Consider the following 22683-nt stretch of genomic DNA (forward strand, 5'->3'; position numbering starts at 1 on the left):
TATGAATAATTTGTTTGGAGTATTTCATTCCTGTTATGTCTTCCCAAAATTTCTGCAAAATGAATACACACTGTAAAAAATAAGTGTCATTTTAACTGTACAATTTTGTAAAAACGCTACAAAAAAAAAGTGTTAATAGGTTAACAGTAAGTTCCTGTACTATATACAGGGAAAAACTGTAAAAGATCTAACCAGACATTTCATGTAATTTTACAGTAAAATGCTGTTAATTTTACAGTTTTTAGAAATAAAAAAAGAACAAATCAATGTATAATTTACAGTCAAAAACTGTAAACTGATATTCCCAGAATTCCCTGTGTGACGCTCCACATTTGAAAGTATTTTGTTTAAATAATCATGTTTTTTAATAGTTTTTTGTTTATCAGTTGTACATTTGGGCTTTATGTTACATCTTCTGCTGTTTAATGAAAGTTTATTGAATTGTTTAAGTATCGTGTGTCACCATGATGGTGTTTTGTGTTTGCATGAATGACTTTGTGCACCTTCTATATATTAATATAAACTTCTGCTTGTGGCGAAGCTACTTGTGAAGAACTTCGATTCTTCATGTGGCTTTCTCTTTTACCACCTGCATTATTATGGTGGTTGTCAGTATGTTAAAGGTACAAAACAGATTTTAAATAGCAGTGTGCGTTGTTGAATTTACTGGTTTACATTAAAATTTTCTTGTTTGTAAATAACAGTTTTATACTGTAAAATTTACAGTTTTTTGGCCGTAATTGTGTTTACAGTTTTTCTGTATTTTTTACAAAAGTATTCTGGCAACCACAGCTGCCAAAATTATTTTGTAAAAACTACAGACTTTTTTTTTACAGTGCATATAAATGTAGCCGACATGTAGTCATACACTATATTTGTATATATATATATATAATGTAGAGATGTAGTCCTCAATGAAAGCTGAAATAGCCCCAATTTAATAATATATATAAAAAAAGATCAAATTTAAATATAATTCCCCCATTTCTCATTACATCACTTTTTTTTTTTTTTATTTACATAGATTACACAGATTTTATAGAATATAGCTACCATGGGATAGACTTTTGTAATTGCATTTTATCTTTATATGATACCGATTAAAAGTTCAGGTACTCAGAAAATCTTTTCCAATACAAAAAAAGTAATATACCTACTCCTCCTATTTTTACTACAGTAACATATTTTGAGTAGGATTTTATCCTGAGTCTCCTTATAGTCCTGCTCATTGTATCTCCTGCACACATTCTTCATCCTCAGTCTGTTTATCTTGTCCAGAAGTCCCAGTGACTTGAGATTGATCTTCTTCTTTGTTATTAAAAAAACATGAAATCCTCCTGAACACTGATCAACTAGTGACCGCAGAGTTTGACATTCTCCCAGAAAATCTTCTACTGGCTCCTGTAACTCATCTTCATGAGTAAAGAGCACTATTGTGTGTTTAAAGATCTTTGCTCCTGGATTATCATGGATCCATTTCATCGTTGTAATCACCCAGTCTGATCACCAGTAGAAACACATCAACACCATCATGTGCACAATCAAATATCTGCTCTATTTTAGTCTGAACATCTGTAATCTTCACTCTTGTATCAGAGAGTCGATCACAGTGATTCTTCGTCTGTTCACTTCTGTATGTGCTGGTGTGCAAATTTTGGTTTTAAATTTCAAAAGAGTAGCCTTCCTCAAATGTTTTTCTGTCTCCACCTATGATGGTGTTTCCTGAAGCACTCTTTCATGCTCCAGTCAGACCCAACAGCACAATATTCACGTGACACTGTAAACGAAAAGACAGACGGATAGACAGATGAATAGATAGATAGTCTTGTCTGCCAGTGGACTTACTTAATTCTGTCTCTTATGATTAAGTGGAAAAATATATTAGTACTAAAATTTATTTGTAAGAAATTTTTTTTTTCTTTCTTTTCCAGTCACTGTGATCTGTTTGATACACGTAAAATATTAGCATTATTATTGTTGGTGCTGCTGCTCATGTAGCTTTTACATGAAGTCATACAGTATAAAAGTGAAATGAAATAATTACTGAACTTTTGCTTCTCCTTCAGTTCATTTTGTCATTTGATTGTAGGTATTTTACAATGTGAAACTATGTGGTCAATGATGTGATTTAAACTGAAAAAGATCTAAAATATAAGACAAATAAATAAATACATTTTTGGCATGTTTGTGAAAGTCCTCAATGGAAGTCAAAAGCACAGGCTTTTCATGCAAAAGCTGGTTAGTATTTGTAGAAGTCCCACCCTACTGTATAAGCATTAGCAAATACATACACCCTGCTGCTTCTGAAGGATGTTCTTTCTAAATCTAGGCTGTTCTTAACTCTATAATCTATGTTTGGTTTCATGTATGGTAATAAAGGAATTTATTTTAGTCTCAGACCAGTTTAACAAGTTTTTGCTATATTGTTTCATTTTTATTCTTAATTTTCATGTTGTTATTTTTGAAGTAAATAAGAATAAATACTTTAGGGTGACCAAACGTGTCATTTTCCCAGGACACGTCCTGGCCAGGGTTTCTATATTGCCTAAAATATCCAGGTTTTGGCTTTGGTTTCCTGTTTTCATACTTAATGAAGTTAATGATTGTTTGACCAGTAACATGCAGACATTGTATGTAATTGACCATTCGTGGTGCGTGAGAAGGTGGGATCTACAGAGAAACGGTCAAAGCGATGCAAATACGTGTAAATATTAGTGTTGGACTTGAAGCAGCACTGAGCAGACCGATCGGTGTATGACATCAAAGTACCGTGAGAGCCATTCAAAAGCACAAGAAGCTGTCTGCTCTCTAGAGCTCTCACTGTACTTAATCATAAAACAACTGGTCTGTGCAGCGCGAACAAAGCCAAAACCTGGATATTTTAGGCAATATAGAAATCCTGGCCAGGATGTGTCCTGGGAAAATGGCACATTTGGTCACCCTAAAATACTTTATTATTGCTGATTAAAAAATAAGGAATAGAAAAAATTTAATAAATATATTTTGATTAAATTGTATGGAATTTTAAATACAATTTAATTCCTGTAGCATGCTAGAGAGCACAAATTTCCATTTCCAGTTCCTTTATAAAATACTGTAGCTTATGTAGCTGTCTCCCAGAGGAACGGCTCAGTATAGTCTAGAAAAATTTTCAATCAAGAAAAAAACAGGGGTAAATACATCAAAATCCATTGTAAATTATAAATACAACACCAGGCACTTCATCAGAGATCTTTTGATTTCTGTCTATCACTGACTTAGCAAGTTGTATTGAAGTGACATTAACTACACTTTTTGTTGCAAGCAAACAGAAGGCGACCAGCTGAAAGGTTTAAGTTAACCTTGCAACCTTTGATTAAGATTAGACTGTGAATTTGTGATTATGGGATCCATGATCTCTGGGATGTCCAAAATAATCAAATATCTAAATTAATTCATGATCAGTGTTTTCTGTTAGTTCTTATTTAGATCTAAATGTAATGATCACTTGAAATTGCAGTCAGATTAAACACGGAGCTAGAATCAATCTGAAACTAAAATCCAAAACAAATTAGGTCAACTTTGAGGAAACACAAGTCAAGACCTACACACATTATGTCAGTAGACAATGATCGGGCTAGTAATAAAGTAATACGATGAGCAAATAAATCATATAGTGTACACACATTTATGACTATACCTTTCTTCTACATTACTGTGTCAACAGTTAATAAATCTTTAAAAATTATCTTATTTGGTAACAGTACAATTACTTAAAAAAAAAATAATAATAAAATAAAATCAACTAGTTCTTGATCTTATTTTAACACTGACCAAACTACAATCTGGTGTAAAACAACTTCATTCAGCATTTATTTGTGAGAAAGTTAACTTTACATAAAATATGGTCAATATGAATCTACACTTGTGCACATTGTCTCAGTTAATATTAACCACTTTGTACACACACACACACACACACACACACACACACACACACACATATATATATATATATATATATATATATATATATATATATATATATATATATATATACAACATTATAATCAGGAAAAAACAACAACATAATATACTGGCAATAATATGATAATATTGTGTGTATAATATAGCAGTCTACACTAATTGACTTGTAAATTTGATCGATTAGATCCAGAATACATTTTCTGGACATTTTTTTTTTTTAAATGTGTCACATCTCTGTTGTTTCTCACTTGCGCTATTTTGCTTATAATCTAAGAAACTGTGTTTGTAGGCATATTTTACTAAAATTATTAACACAGATAGGTTGGACACATCAATGCAGAACAGCCTGTGTTTATTAATTATTAATTAATTAAGTATTATTATTATCATTGCAGCTGATGTAGGATGCAGCGGTTGTCCTATTTCAATTGGGATGAGCTCATAAATTTCCTCTTCGCCCCATGTCCCATCCTCATAACTGTTGCACACAACCACATTCTCATCAAAATGAGGACTGTAGTAAAATCCAATTCCAGTTTTGTGTCGTAGAAAAATCTCCATTCTGGAAAAGGGCGAGGAAATTACATCTTTAGAGTTTTTCTGATCAGATGGAAGTGGTCATGATTCAAAGAGATTATTTCAAACAGAAGGTGTGTTATTGTTGTTGTCAAACCCATCAGGATTGATGACTCCTTCAATGATGATGACTTTTCCAGACCGTAATCCACCATCAATGATGCTTTTGTATGGGACTTTCTGATTGTGGGTCAAGGTAATTAACAACATTTATAACATACCGCAACCTTTTAGTCTTTCTTTCTTAAACTATTCAGTTAATTGTATTGGATATTTAAAAAAAAACAAAAACAAAACTGATTTTAACAATACTGAAAGTTTTATTGATTTGATGAGTGTGTTTGTTATGATAACATTTATTTTAAAAGTTGTGTATAAAACATAAACATTTATCAAAGCACATAAGAAAGCCTTATAAAATGAATGAAAATCAAAACTAGCAAACCACTGTATTTTGCACAGTATTTTATTTTTATTTTTATTTTTATTTTTTTTTGGAACAGGGTGTCCAAACCTGTTCCTGGAGATCAGAGTTAGGTCCAACCCTAATTAAACACACCTGAAGCAGCTAATCAAGATCTTCAGAATCACTAGAACAGTGGTTCCCCTTGTCCAAATACTCTCAATTGCAGTCTTTGTACTTGACCACTTGACTACTTGTTTGACGTATTTCCTGTATTTGGTCCAAGTGTTCAATTGAGCATAAAGTCCACATGTGTGTGTAGAACTTTTCATTTCCTGATGGGACACACTTATAGTACATAGTATAGTATATATATATTTGGTACTTTTATTGTATATTGTTTAAACGATGTACCTTTTATTGTTAAATTGCATCTTTACCTTCCAGTGTATTATATTTATTGTATTGCACATGGTTCAGTCTGTATATAATGCTCTTATATGGCTGTAATATACATCAGTTCCCTTTCAAGGGAACTTCGTACTGCGTCCTCTAGGAGTCACTATGGCCACAGCCATATCACCCTGCAGCCCAAGACTGGTTGCCCATTGAAGCTAAGCAGGGCTGAGCCTGGTCAGTACCTGGATGGGAGACCTCCTGGGAAAACTAGGTTGCTGTTGGAAGAGGTGTTAGTGAGGCCAGCAGGGGGTGCTCACCCTGTGACCATGGCACCATGGCAAAGTTGGACTTGCCATGGAAGCGTTCCAGCAAAGTGATGCTGCGAGGTCGCCTCGGCGAGCGTTATTTGTCTGACCATAGCCCTCCAGCCCAGGTGAGCCTTCCATTCTTGCTTGATTTACAAACAGAAGTCGAAAAAGAATGGAAGTGGCCATTTTCTTCTCGCATCCATCGGTTTCAGCATACGAGTTATGCCAACATCGAGGGGATGTGAGAGGATGCCCCCTGTAGAAGAGACGCTGGTTAGCTATCTCTCTGTGGGGGAAACATTCTCTCTTAAATCTCCCTGTTTGCCATCTAAGCCCCTACAGGATACATCCCGCTTAAATGGCAGAGCATATGCAGAAGCAGGTCAGGCTGTGGCTTCAATGCACACAATGGCAGTGCTTCAGGCTTATCAGGCTGATCTGCTGAAGGACCTGGATAAAAGCGAGGGCCTTTCAGCTGACCAGGTAGCTGAGCTGCACCACACCACAGACCTCTCTCTCCGTGCTACCAAGCAGGCTGCCTCCGCCATGGGGAGGTCAATGGCGGCCATGGTGGTAACGGAGAGACATCTGTGGGTGAATCTGGCAGACATCAGGAGGAAAGAAAGGGGCTTTCTTCTCGAAGCTCCGGTCTCGCCTTCCAAACTTTTCGGTACCTCCGTCGAGACGTTGGTCAAGAAGTTCAGGGAGGCAAGTTCAGGGCGCGCTCAGCTGCCTTTAAATCCTTAATTCCACGAAGGTCCAGGTCCGAGCCTGAACAACATAGGGGTCCTGGCCCATCTCGATCTGAGGATCCTGCGGGCAAGGGGTAAGAGGAATCGTGGGTCACGAGGAGATAAGCAGGACCTGAAGGATGTGATTCAGACGAGACAGCGTTCTCATCCGAATCGGAGCAATACCTAGATAGCTACTCATTCCCTTTGGGTGGTTTTTAACTTCTGCTTTTATCCTCCCCTGCCTAATTCCCCTGTAACCACCAGCTCTCCACCTGATCAAGGTTAAGTGGAAAATTCTCGAATAACATTCTCCTAGGCTGGACCTATGATGTTTTTGGCTGGTTCTATGTTCATAGCAACCACCTTACTGATGATCCAGACTAAAAGGAGGCGCCCCTTGAGCAGGGCTCCAGTGCAGGAGGGTGGGTGACTATGTAACCCTTTCTGTATATGTTTATGTGTATTAAATTGCTGGCTGTCACATCACTACAACAAACTTCATCAGGAGCCTCGCTGATCATCAGACCTGGCACAGCACTGCAGGGAATTTCATGGATGTCCAGCCAGGTCACCCTGAGGGGCCTCCTGGCCGCTTAGTTGTGCTGTCGCATCCAGCGGGAAGTGGAGGTTGTGGTTACGGAAGCCTTCCTGTATATACTGCCTCAGTTGATGTTCCCCTTCGCCAGAGGTTTGCGAAATTTGAGCTTTCCTCTCCCATCTGGTTCAGCCTCTCTATGATGCTTAGGAACCTTTAAGTATACACGCTAAGCTCTGTGCACTTTCTAAAATCCACATAAGTGGTAAGTGTGCATGCAAGACTTTTCTGAAATCCTGTACAATAAGGGTTACACGCTTAGCTTCGTTCCCTTTTTGTTCCCGCTTCCCTCAACGTGAGGGGCTATATGGGCGATTCTCATGGTAGTTTAGCAGCGCTCCCCTTTTCCAGGAAGAGTCGCCTATGAGTGCGCTACTCTGAATCTGGAGTTCTCCTCTCATATGAGACTGAGTTCTCTGTTTTTTCCCCAGAGCGCTCCAGCATTATTTTCACAGATTGAGTTGATGACTCTCAAACATATTGTTTAAGATGCACCATTCCATCTATGAGCTGCTCGATCAGAGTGCCACGAGAGCCCCTCCTTAGAACAGTATTTGAAAATTCATGTTATGGTAAGTGTGCACGAGAAGTCTTTGTGCACTTTCTAAAATCCACACTGTGGTAAGTTCGCATGCTAGTGCTCTGCGTTCTTTCTAAAATCCTATATAGTGAGGGCTTCGCGCGGTTGCTTCGTGCCCTTTCTTGAGTTAGTAAAAGCCCCGTTTCACTCCATTCATGTATCCTCGGATACCTATATAAAAAGGGTGTTGCTGCTGGAGATCTGTTTAGACAGCGACCTCAGCAAGCTTATGTGAGAGCAAGCAGTAGCCCCTGTGTGACAGGCAAGACCTTGTATAAATACTGGGTTCTTAGCCGTATCCCTTTAAAGGAATAAATCCTGATTCCAAGCCTTTATCTCTACCCCGGGTCGAGGCCCTAACAAATAACTGGGTATGTAGCTTAGGCCTTTGGCCGTAAGGGATAATGTCATGGACAGCCATCTAAATGTCCCAGGGGCAACTCCCATGAAAATGGTAGAGTTGGTACTTAGTGTTTGCCATGATTCTGCTTGCGCACTAACTTTATCACCGTTCTCAGCTTGAAATGCATGTCCTGCTGGTATTCCAGATTTCTTCGTTGTTCGGCGACGCTTCTCAACTTTCGCTTGCTTTTTGGCTTTTCGGCTTTCTTCCACTTGCAGTCCTTTAATGATGAGATCACCAAGGTCAACATTCACATTTGCTTTGCAGGCTCTGTTCCATAAAGTAATGGGCCCAGCAGGAGATTGGTCAAAATACTCCACTCCTATATTACATCCAAACCTGACAATATGCTTATTTTCCCTTTCAATTTGTGTATCGCTTTACCTAGTTAACGTTTTGTATAATTATGCTAGCATTTGCAAGCCTACCATATATTTTGCAAATAAATGCCTGAAAATTATGCCAATAGAGTTTTGACTTTATGATTGTTTTAATGCCCATGTGTAAATAAATGAGCTGTCACGAATCCGGTCTACGAACTTCCGTTCACTCACCATCAGAGGTCACCCACTCACTACAAGGACTCTCACACTACACAGTAGTGATGACAAGATGAAGCCCCATGAAGCTTTAAGTTTATTTCAGCCAAGAGGTTCACAAAAGAGTTAACTTCTGGAGGATTAATTTGCTCACAATAGCACCTAGTGGTCAAAGAGTGTAAAACAAGCAGATATATTACAGACAGAGGCAAGTACACCTGGCTGCAGCCTGCAGATCGAGGCGGGGCTGCACCTGGGGCTGGGCTGCACGTGTCGCCCCGCCCCTTACCTACTCTGATTGGTCCGATCGTCTTTCATAGACATACATGATAGTAAATGTGTGCGCAGTTGGTGTAGGATGGAGTATGTTGTTAAAAAAGCTAAAAACACTGTGCAGTTTTACAAAGCCTTCATAATAATGCACAGAAGAAAAAATAAAACATTAACCTGTAACTCGCCATGTCCCTGAAATGATTGTTTACCTAAATTAAGCTGATCTTTAGGCTAACAGACGAACAACCAACTACATTTAATAAATGAATTGGGTTTATTATCCACAGTGGGAGGATCAGGTCTTCAGATAGAAGAATGAATTATGAATTAAATAATTTTTGTAAATTTGATTATTTCATATCTTCAGAGTATGTATACTTCAGAGTACTGTTTTAATTTATATAGCATGACTAGACAATTATTGTTAGTAAACACATTATTAATGCTTAACGCGTAATTAAACACGTTGTGATTGTATTCTGGGCTCATATTTGCTTGTCTGTGAATAGAATGCTTTATTAATAATTTGTTTACTGAGTTTGGTCTTTTTAAAACACCATTTTTATGCATTAGGCCACGTACTTTCACGTTAAGCGCTTTAGAATGTCCCAGTGATTCATTCGTGAATTCGACTGGTCCAGAAGATTAAACTTGCAGCAGCTAACATCTCGTGATTCAATAAATCAGACATAGTGAGTCAAGTTAATAAACAACTATACATTATTATGAAGGCTTTGTAAAACTGCACAGCGTTTTTTAGCTTTTTAAACATACTCGATTCTACACCAACTACGCACACATTTCCTATCATGTATGTCTATGAAAGACGATTGAACCAATCAGAGTAGGTATGGGGCGGGGCGACACTTGCAGCCCCGCCCCAGATGCAGCCCCGCCTCGATCTGCAGGCTGCAGCCGGGTGTACTTGGTAAAGTCCAGGGGTCAGAAAGTAAAAGTCCTACCATATGTTTCTTCCACCCATGAACTCAGCAGCTGATTTCAGCAGAGGAGGAATCAAGTCATTCCTTTCAAGTCACAAGCAAGTCTCAAGTCAAATCCCTAGTCCTCAAAGAGTTAAAGTTAATGAGATAATAAAGTGACTAATTAAATGATGATTGTGCATTAGTGATGAACACCTGCTGTTACTGAGAGTTACAGAGGATCAGATGCTGATGTTTAATTGGTTAAAATGATGCTGCCATCATGGAGATCAGTGTTTGATTTAGTTTGTCCTCCTCTGCTGAGAGCTGGACAGATTTAGTGTTTTCTTTTATTTCAGTTGATTTCAACTGAGGCTGTGGTTTGGAGGTCACTTGTTCTTCTGCTGGTCTCTTCTCTTTTTGCTTCTCATCAGATCATTTTAAGCCACTAAACTCCGGGAAAGGTTTAAATGCACATCTCAAATTTACTGCACATCTGAAAGCTAATCACTGATTTTTAGGGTTTTGTGTTATTTTAATGTATCTAAACTTTAGTGAAGTGAAGTGGCATACAGCCAAGTATGGTGACCCATACTCAGAATTGGTGCTCTGCATTTAACCCATCCAAAGTGCACACACACAGCAGTGAACACACACACACACCCAGAGCAGTGGGCAGCCATTTATGCTGCGGCGCCCGGGGAGCAGTTGGGGGTTCGGTGCCTTGCTCAAGGGTACCTCAGTCGTGGTATTGCCGGCCCAAGACTCGAACCCACAACCTTAGGGTTAGGAATCAACCTCTCTAACCACTAGGCCACCACTTCCGCCAAACATCACTGATCTACTGATAAAGCAAATCAAATGCTGATTTGTCCATTATTTTTATAAAGTACTTACAGTGATGGGAGCTTTCAAAACCTTTGCGAGTCATTTGTGTCAAAGCAGTGGTTTGTAGGGATGGCTGACGTGAAACTGATGTTTCGACGCAGTGTCAAGATCCCGAAGCATAGATGTTTCGAAACACTGCTCCAAAGTGTGATTCAAAACACCCATGTCACGTGACAATGGCTAAATTAAGCTTCGGTGTGATTCACAAGTGTTTCGACAGACAGGCAACAAAAATAAAAATCTCACAATGTACAATTTTTTTTTTTTTTTTTTTTTTTTTTTTTTTTTTTTTTTTTCTTTTTTTTTTTGCATGATCTTTCCATATGCATGATTTGTTTCCATGTGCTTTCTAATGTAAAATCTGTTTTGAATATGTGGAGCTCATGACTACATGACTAACTATTTTTCTGTCTCTTTTCTGCTGCTCTGTGTGCCGGTAATAATTTTTGTCATGTAGAGTTTAAGAATTCACTTTGTTCATATTGTACATTTTCTGTATTTAGTAAATGATTTGTGTGAGCTAGGTTTTGTAACACTTAATTCATGGGTTAACTAAAAATTTATTTAAATTAATTTCATATATATTTAAGAGTAAAAAAATGGATGATTTAAGCTGTGTAGTAATTCTATTATCAATCAATCTACTTATTCTATTCATGTCATTTTGGTAATTTGAATTATATTTTTTCTGGAGGAATTATTACATTCCAGCTTCATGTTTTATTTTGTTAAGAACAACATGTCATGTTTACTGTTATACTGAGCTTGAACGATCTGTAACTGAAATGCTGTAGGTGGAGCTCTAACATGACTAACTATTTTCTGTCGCTCTTCTGCTGCTCTGTGTGCAGGTAACTGCAAATACATTCCAATAACATCCACGTTCAGATTGTTTGTCTTGGTGAAGGGTGGGACCAGGTCAGACAAATGGAAAGGTCACAATTATACACTATGTACATTATACGTACATAATCTAGGATGCATGTCTTTCATTGCAGTATATAATAAATATACAAATGATTTTGATCCACAATCATATATGGTGGTGTACAGTCTGCGGTATCATCATCCAGGGAGTCATCAGTCCTAAAGAAAACAGATTTATCATTTCTCATACATATACTGTTTGCTTTAAAACAATGGGATTAAAAAAAAAAAAAAATAGCATATACAGTTTTGTGCCATAGACTACTCTGTTTGAGGAAGAAAGTGAGAGGAAATAATATATACAATATATAAATAATAATAATAATAATAATAAATTAATTCAATGATCAGGTAGATGTGTCATTATGACATCCCAGCAGTATTAAAGAATATTTAAAAGCATTTGTGTGTGTGTGCCTGACTGCTGTTCCCTAAGTTATGAGGACCAAATGTCCTCACAAAGATAGTAGTACCAGTAAATTGTGTCCTTGTAGTGATATTTTTTGGTCCCCATGAGGAAACAAGCTTATAAATCATACAGAATGAAGTGTTTTGAAAATCTAAAAATGCAGAAAGTTTTGTTTGAGGGAAAGGGTTAGGGTAAGGGGATAGAAAATACCTATAGAGACCCCATAATGATAGGAATAACTTTTGTCTCTCTCTTTCTGCGTGTGCACCTTTTCCATTAGAGGGGAAAAAAATTTCCAGTAGCGGCAAGCTGGAAATATTTGTTGCTAAGCATTGAAGTGAGTCACTGATATTGTTTTGAATGTGCCCAACCATATTTTTATTAAATTTTCCTAAAGATTATATTTAATAGATTACACATTGATAAAAACATGAATAATTTTGTGAAGCAGTTGGTTCAATTCATTCAGAGTTTCAACAAAGCTCTATTTCTCCCATCACTATTTTAATGCTGTAGAATATTGGAGTGTGATGTAAACCTAATCGGGTCTAACTTCTGTAGAGGCCTGTTTACACATGGTTTTATGATGCATTCTGGTCAGTCGGATCACACTTGCATGGGAGAGAATCATTCTTGTTTACACCTGGTGTTTTAATCCATTTCTATTGTCTGTTTGTAGGTTATGTCATACAACACCAGCAGGAGGGTTAAAGAACGCTGCGAAATTCTAAACAAATCACTGAATATACTGTATGAACAAACCAGTTATACTCAATCAAACTTCATCAAACCAATGTATTTAAACCAATATATCGAACAATATAAAATTGAACAAATGATTATATACTTGATCAAACAAATGTATCCAAACTAATTCTGTACACTTCCCATCATCACAGCTTCCATTGTTTTCTCCTCTCAGGTGAGCTCAGATTGCAGATGGTGCCATGTGTGCAGTCATTTTAAGTGATTAAACACTTTCTCTCTCTTTTGTTCACGGGGGGCAGATCCAGGACCGCCAGGACAGCTTCATCAAACACTGTCTTAAGGCCCTTCTGTGTTAATGCCGAGCACTCCAGGTACTTCACAGCTCCTATTCTTTCAGCCACAGCCAGGCCTTGACGATAGGTGATGGGGGTTTGTTTCTTCTTTTTAAGCTTTTCAATGGTGTCCATGTCATCTCTCAGATCAAGTTTAGTCCCGACTAGAATGATCAGAGCATCAGGGCAATGATGCCTGACCTCTGGATACCACTTTACACTTACATTTTCTAATGAGCCTGAATCCACGAGAGAGAAACAGATCAAGAAGACATCTGTTTGAGGGTAAGAAAGAGGTCGAAGTCTGTCGTAATCCTCGTTTGATGCTGTATCAAACAGTCCCAGACTCACTGGATTCTCACCAATCATCACAGTGACCACAGGATTATCAAATACATTGGGGACGTATTCTCTCTGAAAACAGAAGTTGTGTTTTATCTGCAGCCGCGTCCCCGACGATCACACACTTTATTGTCTCCATCTGTGTTCACCTATAGCTTTAGCTGTGAATGAATCAATAAAAGCTGCTCTGACCTGAGATAATCCACCCTCACAGTTCAACAACAGTGAAAAGAAGTGTCGAGTCGATCAGTTTACGTCAACACATATCCTGCTGCTCCATTTAAAAAAACAACCACACCTCAAGCTCAGAAGGGTCAAAGAGTGTTCAGAGTGTATGCACAGGCTTTGTAGTCTTTATATAAAATATGTTGGGTAAATCAGTAACCATTATGCACTCAAAGCTGTGTTATAAATTCTACTTTCATTTTCATTTTTTTTTTATAATCTGCCAAAGAAACACAGATTATCGTGACAATGCTGTGAACAAAGGAAAGAATTAAAAATTATGCATTATTTTTCCTGCTTGCCCTAAGAGAAAACAATATACCTGTAAAAAAAATAACATGCATTATCCATGTGAAATGTCACATTACAGCAGTGTACAGACACTAAGTTTTAATTGTAACTATAGAGCTTATCTTCTTGTGTTAGCGTTGGCCGTTTGCTCAACCCCATTATCATCCTATACAGAGAAGAACTGAGACACCGCAGCATAAATGGCTGCCCACTGCTCCAGGTGTGTGTTCACTGCTGAGTGTGTGTGTGTTCACAGTGTGTGTGTGTGTGCACTTTGGATGGGTTAAATGCAGAGCACGAATTCTGAGTATGAGTCACCATACTTGGCTGTATGTCACGTCATTTTCATTTTTTTTCACTATCCTGATCACACCTGAACTGTTCCTGCTGAGCATTTTCCATTTTAACAAATAGAAGAAGAATACTTCGTATAGTACTTAACATACTTTATATAGTTACACGAACTGCGGAACATTAAAAAAATGTATACAATTGATTAAAAACATCTGACTATTATATTATTATTATTATTATTATTATTATTATTATTATTATTATTATTATTATTATTATTTTTATTTTATTTTTTTGCCAGAAAAACACGATTTCCTTAAAAAATATATTCTAATATTATACAAAAACACTACTTTTGTTGATAACCTGAGGATGTTGTCTAAGATGATGAAATCCTAAAGTTCATGAATAAAGACAAATGCAGAAGGTTTCTGAAACCCCGGCTTAACATTTTGTGTTATTTTTATTTTCTACATTTTTATTGTAATTGTGATTCACTTGATAGATGGTTTGTTTTAAGTGCTACAGACTCATCAGATTCATATTGAGATGCTACAGCAACACTTCAAAAACACTTTGCTGTGACCAAAGTAATATTGTTTAAATTGTTTTCAGTGGATTTCATTATTTGTGCAGCAAGTCTTCATCATGCTCTGCTCATCTTCACACATTAGATTTTTTGAGTTGTTCAGACCACTATTGTGTAACTGTTCCATAATTTCCAGGTCGACGCTCTCATTTCTTTTGGCTTGTGGCTCAATGTCCTTGTTTTGAACGTTTTTCTTTGTTTTGTCAGTTTTGCAGAATAGGTATGTTGAGGTGACAAGGTTACATACTTTGAAACATTTCACGCTGATTGTTTTGATGCAGAGAAATGCAGAGAAAGAAGCAGGTAAACATTTAGCGTTCATGAGGAAACATCTGACGTGTTCTTCCTCTGTTTGGTCTCTGTTTCCATCATTTCACTTCTGATGGATGAGAGACTCACTGAAACACTGGAAAACAATTCTGCTTTTACTTCATTCCAGAGGTGGGACTTTCAAGTCAAAAGCAAGTCTTCAAGTCATATCCCAGGTCCTCAAAGAGTTAAAGTTAATGAGATAATTAAGTGACTAATTAAATGATGATTGTGCATTAGTGATGATCACCTGCTATTATTGAGAATTACAGAGGATCAGATGTTAATGTTTTATTGGTTAAAATGATGCCACCATCATGGAGATCAGTGTTTGATTTAGTTGTGCTCTTGACTCGTGCTAGATCTCTTTCTGTATGTGGTGTTGTAGAGAAGAGAGTTCAGTTATATACAATGAACCTATAGTCACAATGACGAGCTGGTGTGATTATATTCAAAATAATACTTTTTTTTCAGAAGTTTAGGTTAAGAATAATTGTCCCAGTGAAAATACAACACACACAGAAAGTTCTGCTCTAATATTTACAGAGAACGAATTTTAAATCTGTGTATCACATACAAAAATTTGGACTCCAGTGCATTTAGACACACACAGATATCAAGAACCAGCATATGAATCTCTACAATGGTGACAATCAACAAAATGCTTCATCTTGCAATACATGAAAAACTCCCATAATGCACTGCAGTATGAATAATTATTTGTCACCACTGTTGAAGATCATATGATAAATGTTCATGGCTAAATGCCTAATCTTAAACACGTTTTTTTTTTCTTAATATTGAAGTATTGTGATGGCATTTGCATAATGAGATATCGCTCTTTTCTTAAAGAATAAGACATACATTTAAATGAAGATCAAACAGTTATCAAAAGCATAAGTCACCTGCTAGCTCAAGATTTGTTTCAGCATTGCACAAATGTTTGCTATGAAACAGTAATGTATTTGCTTAGAAGCAAACTTATCAAAACTGTTAAAAGGCTTAAGTGCCCAACTGAAGCAAATACTGACCACAATTATGGTGGAAAAGTTTTTTTTTTTTTTCCTTTCAATTGATTTCATCCAAGGCTGTGCTTAAAGTCAGTTGTAGTTCTTGTGCTTTCTCTTTTCTTCAGAGATGTTGATTGTTAACAGCAGGTGTTCATAACTAATGCACAATCATCACTTAATTAGTCACTTAATTATCTCATTAACTTTAACCCTTTGAGGACTTGGGATATGACTTGAAGACTTGCTTGTGACTTGAAAGTCCCACCTCTGCTTCATTCAGTCACATTACTGTTGTAAAACATAGAATGTTTTCTTCTTTTGTTGCTTTTCTGTTGTTCTTGCTTGATTTATTGTAAATGTTCAGATCAATATTCTAATCTGGAATCTATAATGATATTTTGTCGATTTTATGTATGAGGCATCAGCATCCAGCAATCTTCAAGTCAATGGCTTTCTTTAGCTTTCTGACAAGTGTCAGAGGACCAGAGACAGCATGACAAAAAAGTATGAATGCTTTCTTCTCTCTTTCTTTCCTTTAGGAGTAAGAAATAGACATAAAGCATTATGTTTATTATGCTCTAGAAAAGAAAGAAACTCGCAGTCATGTCTGAACTTGTTTGAAACCAGACAGACAGACAGATACACCTCTGATGGTTGAGGATTTTCTTGTAAATCAGTGCTATTCCTGTAAGAGAATCGTGTCTCTTGGTGTCAAGTTACAGTTGTTTACCTGCCAGCCCAGTTGGACCAGTTTTACATGCTCTGTCAACATTTAACTACCACAAATGTTACATGTATTGAGAGGTTTTTGCCCGTAATGTAAGAACAGTAAAGCACAGACAGGAATGAGAGTCCTGACAGAGATCAGACTCAAACATGCACCCGAAGAGAGAATAATATATATATATATATATATATATATATATATATATATATATATATTATATATATATATATATATATATAATATTCAAATATAGAGTAAACTTGTAAAATTATAAACAATGGAAAACAATGGCATGGTAAACTTTACTGACCGGTTTATATTTTTTGCATTTACACCAGATATAAAGATCGATTACAAATCTGTCTCCTGTCACAAGTCATTTATTGCATAAAGTGTTACTGGATGTTGATAAACTTTATAAAAAAAATTAAAAATCACCAATCAGATAATTTGTGAGCATGTTTTGCTTTCAGATCTGTCAGTCATGTTTTTTTTTTGTTTTTTTTTTGCTATCTGTATTTCCCATCATTTATGTGCTACACAAATCAGCTTACCTATAACCTGTGCAAATGAATGCCAAATGTTGTTATAGATAAACAACTGAAATGACGGTTGAAACTTTGTTCTTGGTCTCATGTTCTGATTGGTTGAGCTGTCTGTGTGACGTGCACACACAAGTGTGTGATATAAAGTTTTTATTCCAGTTTGAGTGACAAACATTGCATGCTTAACAATAATAACAATAATAATAGCAAATAAGAGATTGAATGATTCACGGCTTTCTGATAAGTTTTCGAAACCAAACAGAAACAAAATGAGCGAAAGAGGTAAGTATCTACAGTTTTCAGCACTGGATAACCTAGCAATAATCTATAGGTATATTTATTCTATAATATCTATAATAAATCTATAATAATATCACATTGTTTCCTCGTAGTACCTCTAATTTCAAAAGAAGATGACATTTATGTGGCAGGTAAGACCCATTCTGTCATTTCTCTTATCAGTTATTTATAAGTAAGCATATGGCTGCGAAAGTCAATTTCATTTCTGACATTTAAATCCAGTGTCTGGAAAGTCTGCCTCATTTTAAATCAATACAAATATAAATATATATCTTTTTTTTCTTCTTTAATTAATTTAATGTAAATTAAATTAATTTTTTTTTTTTTTTTTATATGAAAATCCAACATGTATATGTGTATATAAAGTCATATTTGTAATGGTAGAATAAATTTCCAAGTAATGTTGATCTGTAAATGAAGTTCACTGTGATTTTAGAAATGGGAACATCTACTGCAATGAGACAAATTAAAAAGACGTCCCTGAATCTGTCTCACCTACATCACAAATCAGAGGCTCATGGGAGAACACAGAAAACCACAGAAGACAACACAACAAGTATATACTTTAATGATCCAGTGTCGGCTTGATTCAAAAATTCAGATCTCAGTCGTGATTATTTTTAAATGCCATTCACGTTTGCAGTTTAATGTGATTCACAGGAGCAACTCCATCTGAACTCAGGATTGTGCTGCTGGGCAAAACTGGATCAGGAAAGAGTTCAACAGGAAACACTATTTTGGGTCAAAGCTGTTTTAAGCAGGATGTTTCACCAGTGTCAGTCACTAAAACCTGCGAGAGACGAGATTTACAGACCGATGAGAGGATCATCTCAGTCATCGACACTCCAGGCCTGTTTGACACGACAATGACAAAACAGAAGATGAAGGATGAAATAGTGTCATGTGTCTACATGTGTCTTCCTGGTCCTCATGTGTTTCTGCTGCTGATCAAAGTGGGGAGATTCACAGATGAAGAGAAAAGTGCAGTCAAATGGATCCAGGAGAACTTTGGGAAAGATGCTGTACGTCACACCATCATTCTGTTCACTCACGCTGATCAGCTGAAGGGAAAACCATTAGATGTGTATATCAAAGAAGGGGACGATCTCCAGGCTCTTGTTAATGAGTGTGGCGGCAGATTTCACTCATTCAGCAATGAGAACATGGGGAATCGCTCTCAGGTCACTGAACTGCTGGAGAAGATTGAGAAGTTGGTGGAGAAGAATGGAGGACAGCATTATACTGCTAAGATGTTCCAGGAAGCCCAGACAAAGATACGCAATAGAGCAGAGTTCTGTAAGTGTGCATATTATCACAATTATTTAAACAGCAGAGCAAGAAAAAAATCTGTTAAGTTTCTGCATATTTTGTCTTTATCAGTCCTGCACCAAAACATGCCCTGATCCCTGATTTCTTGTCATAACATGGCCTGATTGTTGTCAGTCAAAACAGAATCCAGTTCAATTTCATATAATTCTGTTCATATAAACCCTAAACTTTGTGATCAGATCTCTCAGATTCATTTAGATGTGCATTACATGTATTCCAATCACAATGTCAGTGCATATGCATTTACATTTAATCATTAAGCAGACGATTTATCCAAAGCACCTTATAGAAGACAATAGAAGCAATCAAACCAACATACTGTATGTGATGTGCACAGCGCATGGATTATTAGGTTGCATGGAAATGTATATCTGTTTCATTTGTATGTTGCACTAAAATAATTAATTCTATTTAGTTTACTTCACTCTAAAAAATGCTGGGTTAAATATAACCCAACGCTGGGTTAAAAAGGGACCAACCCAACAGTTGGGTTGTTTTGACCCAGCAGTTGGCAGAGGTATAAAGTCCAGGGGTCAGAAAGTAAAAGTCCTGCCATATGTTTATTCCACCCATGAACTCAGCAAGCTGTTTTAACCAGAAGAGAACCAAGCCATTCCTTTCACATCACAAACGAGTCTCAAGTCAGATTCCAAGTCCTCAAAGAGTTAAAAGTTAATGAGATAATTAAGTGACTAATTAAATGAAGATTGTGCATTAGTGATGAACACCTGCTGTTAACAATCAACTTAAACAGAAGAAAAGAGAAACACAAGAACTACAACTGACTCCAGGCACAGCCTTGGATGAAATATACTGATTTATTTCTTTTTTAAAAGCACACAAGATGCCACCATAACTGTGGTCAAGGTTTGCTTTAATTAGTCTCTTGACCCTTTTAATAACTCAAAGTAGTTGGTTTCTAAGCAATTGCAATATTGTTTCACAGCAAACATTTGTGCATTGCTGAATCAAAAGCTTGAAGTAGCAGAATACTACTGGTTTATTGTTCAGGTACTGTAGAACTACAAAAAAAAAAAAAAAACTATTAAACAAATGCCACCTTAATGTGTCAATATTGAATAAAAAAAAAAGCTATGTCAGCTCAGGAATTTAGCCATGAACATTTATCATACTATCCTCAACAGTGGTGACAATAAGTTTTCATACTGCAGTGCATGATGGGAGTTTTTACTATGGTGTTACCCAGCATTCATTGCATCATGAAGCATTTTGTTGATTGTCACCATTGTTGAGATTGGTATACTGGTTCTTGATGTCTCTCTGTGTCTAAATAGTATAGTAGTTTTTTTTTGGTGTATTATATGCACACACACTTTTTTATTAATTCACTATATATATTTTAGAACAACAGTGTTCTGTAGTTTCACATAGTTATTAATGCAAAACCTGAACATGTAAATGGAAGCAAGTTATTTTAAATGAAATAAGGCCATTTCATGAGGCTTGTTTCATCACATATAAACAGCAAATATCTCATCATTGTAAAACACCACATGCATTTCTACAGAGAGAGAGATCTAGCGCAACAAGTCAAGGGTCAAGAGCACAACTAAATCAAACACTGATCTCCATGATGGTGGCATCATTTTAACCAACATCAACATCTGATCTTCTGTAATTTCCAATAACAGCATGTGTTCATCATTAATGCACAATCATCATTTAATTAATCACTTATTTATCTCATTAACTTTAACTCTTTGAGGACTTGGGATTTGACTTGAGACTTGTTTGTGACTTGAAAGGAATGACTTGGTTCCTCCTCTGGTGAAATCAGCTGCTGAGTTCATGGATGGAGCAAAATATGGCAGGACTTTTACTTTCTGACCCCTGGACTACCCACCTCTGGTCAAAATAACCCAACCGCTGGGTCAAAACAACCCAACCGCTGGGTTGGTCCCTTTTTAACCCAGCACTGGGTTATATTTAACCCAGCATTTTTTAGAGTGCTGTTTTAATGTCTGGATTGCCGTTTTATTTAATACTTTGATTGCCAGGGTCTCAGAAACCTAGGATTGTGCTGCTGGGTAAAACTGGATCAGGAAAGACCAGTGCAGTAAAAACCATTACGGGACAAGAGAGTTCTGAGAGGAGAGATTTGACTAATACTGAAACCTGTGAGCAACAAGAAGCACATGTGGATGGAAAGAGCATGACGATAATTGACACTCCTGGACTGACTGATGTATCAGATGAACAGATGAAGAAGACTGAAATCAAGAAGTTTGTCATCATGTCTAAACCTGGTCCTCATGCGTTTCTGCTGGTGATCAAACTGGACTCGAGGTTCACAGAGGAAGAGAAAAACTTAATGAATGGATTCAGGAGAACATTGGAGAAGATGCTGCACATCACACCATCATTCTGTTCACTCACGTGGATTTGCTGAGGGGGGAATCGATAGAAGAGTGTAACAAAGACAGTCCAGATCTTCAGGGGTTTACTGAGGGTTTTGGTAGCAGATATCACTCACTCAACAATGAAGACATGGAGAACCGCTCTCAGGTCACTGAACTGCTGGAGAAGATTGAGAAGCTGGCAGAGGGAAATGGATGGAATTACTACACAAATGAAAAGTTTCAGAAAATTATAAAAAAGGATGTATATTTAGAGAATGTTAAAGGAACACTACATAAAGTTGCGTTAGGAGTTGGACCAGTAGGAGCAGCAGCTATGGTGACCGGAGGCGTGGTTCTGGGCGTAACCGAGTTGGTTTTAGCACCAGCGCTGCTGCTTGCAGGAGGCAGTCTGTTTTTAGTTGGAGCAGCTGGACTGTATGTTGGAAAAAAACTGATTAAAAGAGCTAAATGAGTCGGATGCTTTTGTTATAGTGGACTGATTTGGTCCCAGCTAACAAAAGAATGTTATAAAAACGTTTTGCTACTGTTCCTAATATGTTATAAAAATGTTATCTCTGATTGTTTTCTGAATATTTCAAGTGTCCAGTGACATTCCATTTTGATAAAATTATGGGATTATTAATTTGAATGTTCTCACTCAAAAAAGTCTTGTGACAAAAATGTCCGACATTTAAGTTAAAAGCCCTCCATGAATAATGTATATATATATATATATATATATATATATATATATATATATATATATATATATATATATGTATATATTTTTTTTTAATTAAAAAAAAATGTGGTAATGTTTTGAGAAAGACCAAATAATTTTGAATATTTTCTTATGTTACTGGATGAATGTTTGTTCATAACTTTGAGAGACATTTGCCAAAATGTTCTGGGAATGTTTCCAGTTAGCTGGTGTAACATATAGCTGACAAATTATATAACAGGCCTGTCATGAAAATAAGTCATTTTAATTTTAAGTGGCCTCATGTGTCCTTTATGTGTACTGAAATGTATGCATTTAGCAGAGACTTTTATCCGAAATGACTTGCACTGCATTCAAAGCACATTTTGTCAGTTCTTTTATTCCCTGTATGGGAATCAGACAGATGGACTTAACGCAACGCGGTGCTGCTTGAGCAATAAGAAGCTATAGACCAACATTGTAATTTAATTTTAGGCTTTTCTATTTAAAAGCTGTACAGCATTTTCCAGATTCACATCATCACTCATGTTATACCCTGACCTACTGAACAAAATTTTAACTATGCATTTTCAAATTGGAAGTCTGTCAATATATCAACATATCAGCTTTTTCTAACCTGTCTTAACTTTCCTTTAAGTGATCAGTTTCAGTTCACCTAAAAATACAATTTTATCATCATTC

General features: G+C 36.6%; 1 protein-coding gene and 2 pseudogenes across 1 annotated transcript in view; 2 read left to right on the forward strand and 1 right to left on the reverse strand.

Moving 5' to 3' along the window:
- The window catches only part of LOC109071913 (B-cell receptor CD22-like), a 115364-nt gene that overhangs the window by 36511 nt on the left and 56170 nt on the right, over positions 1-22683 (forward strand). The window lies entirely within an intron of this gene.
- Positions 12698-13639, reverse strand: LOC109091555 (annotated as a pseudogene).
- On the forward strand, positions 17441-21755 carry LOC109051402 (annotated as a pseudogene).

The sequence above is a fragment of the Cyprinus carpio genome, chromosome A1 (genome assembly GCF_018340385.1).
Source record: "Cyprinus carpio isolate SPL01 chromosome A1, ASM1834038v1, whole genome shotgun sequence".
In the NCBI taxonomy this organism is placed as follows: domain Eukaryota; kingdom Metazoa; phylum Chordata; class Actinopteri; order Cypriniformes; family Cyprinidae; genus Cyprinus; species Cyprinus carpio.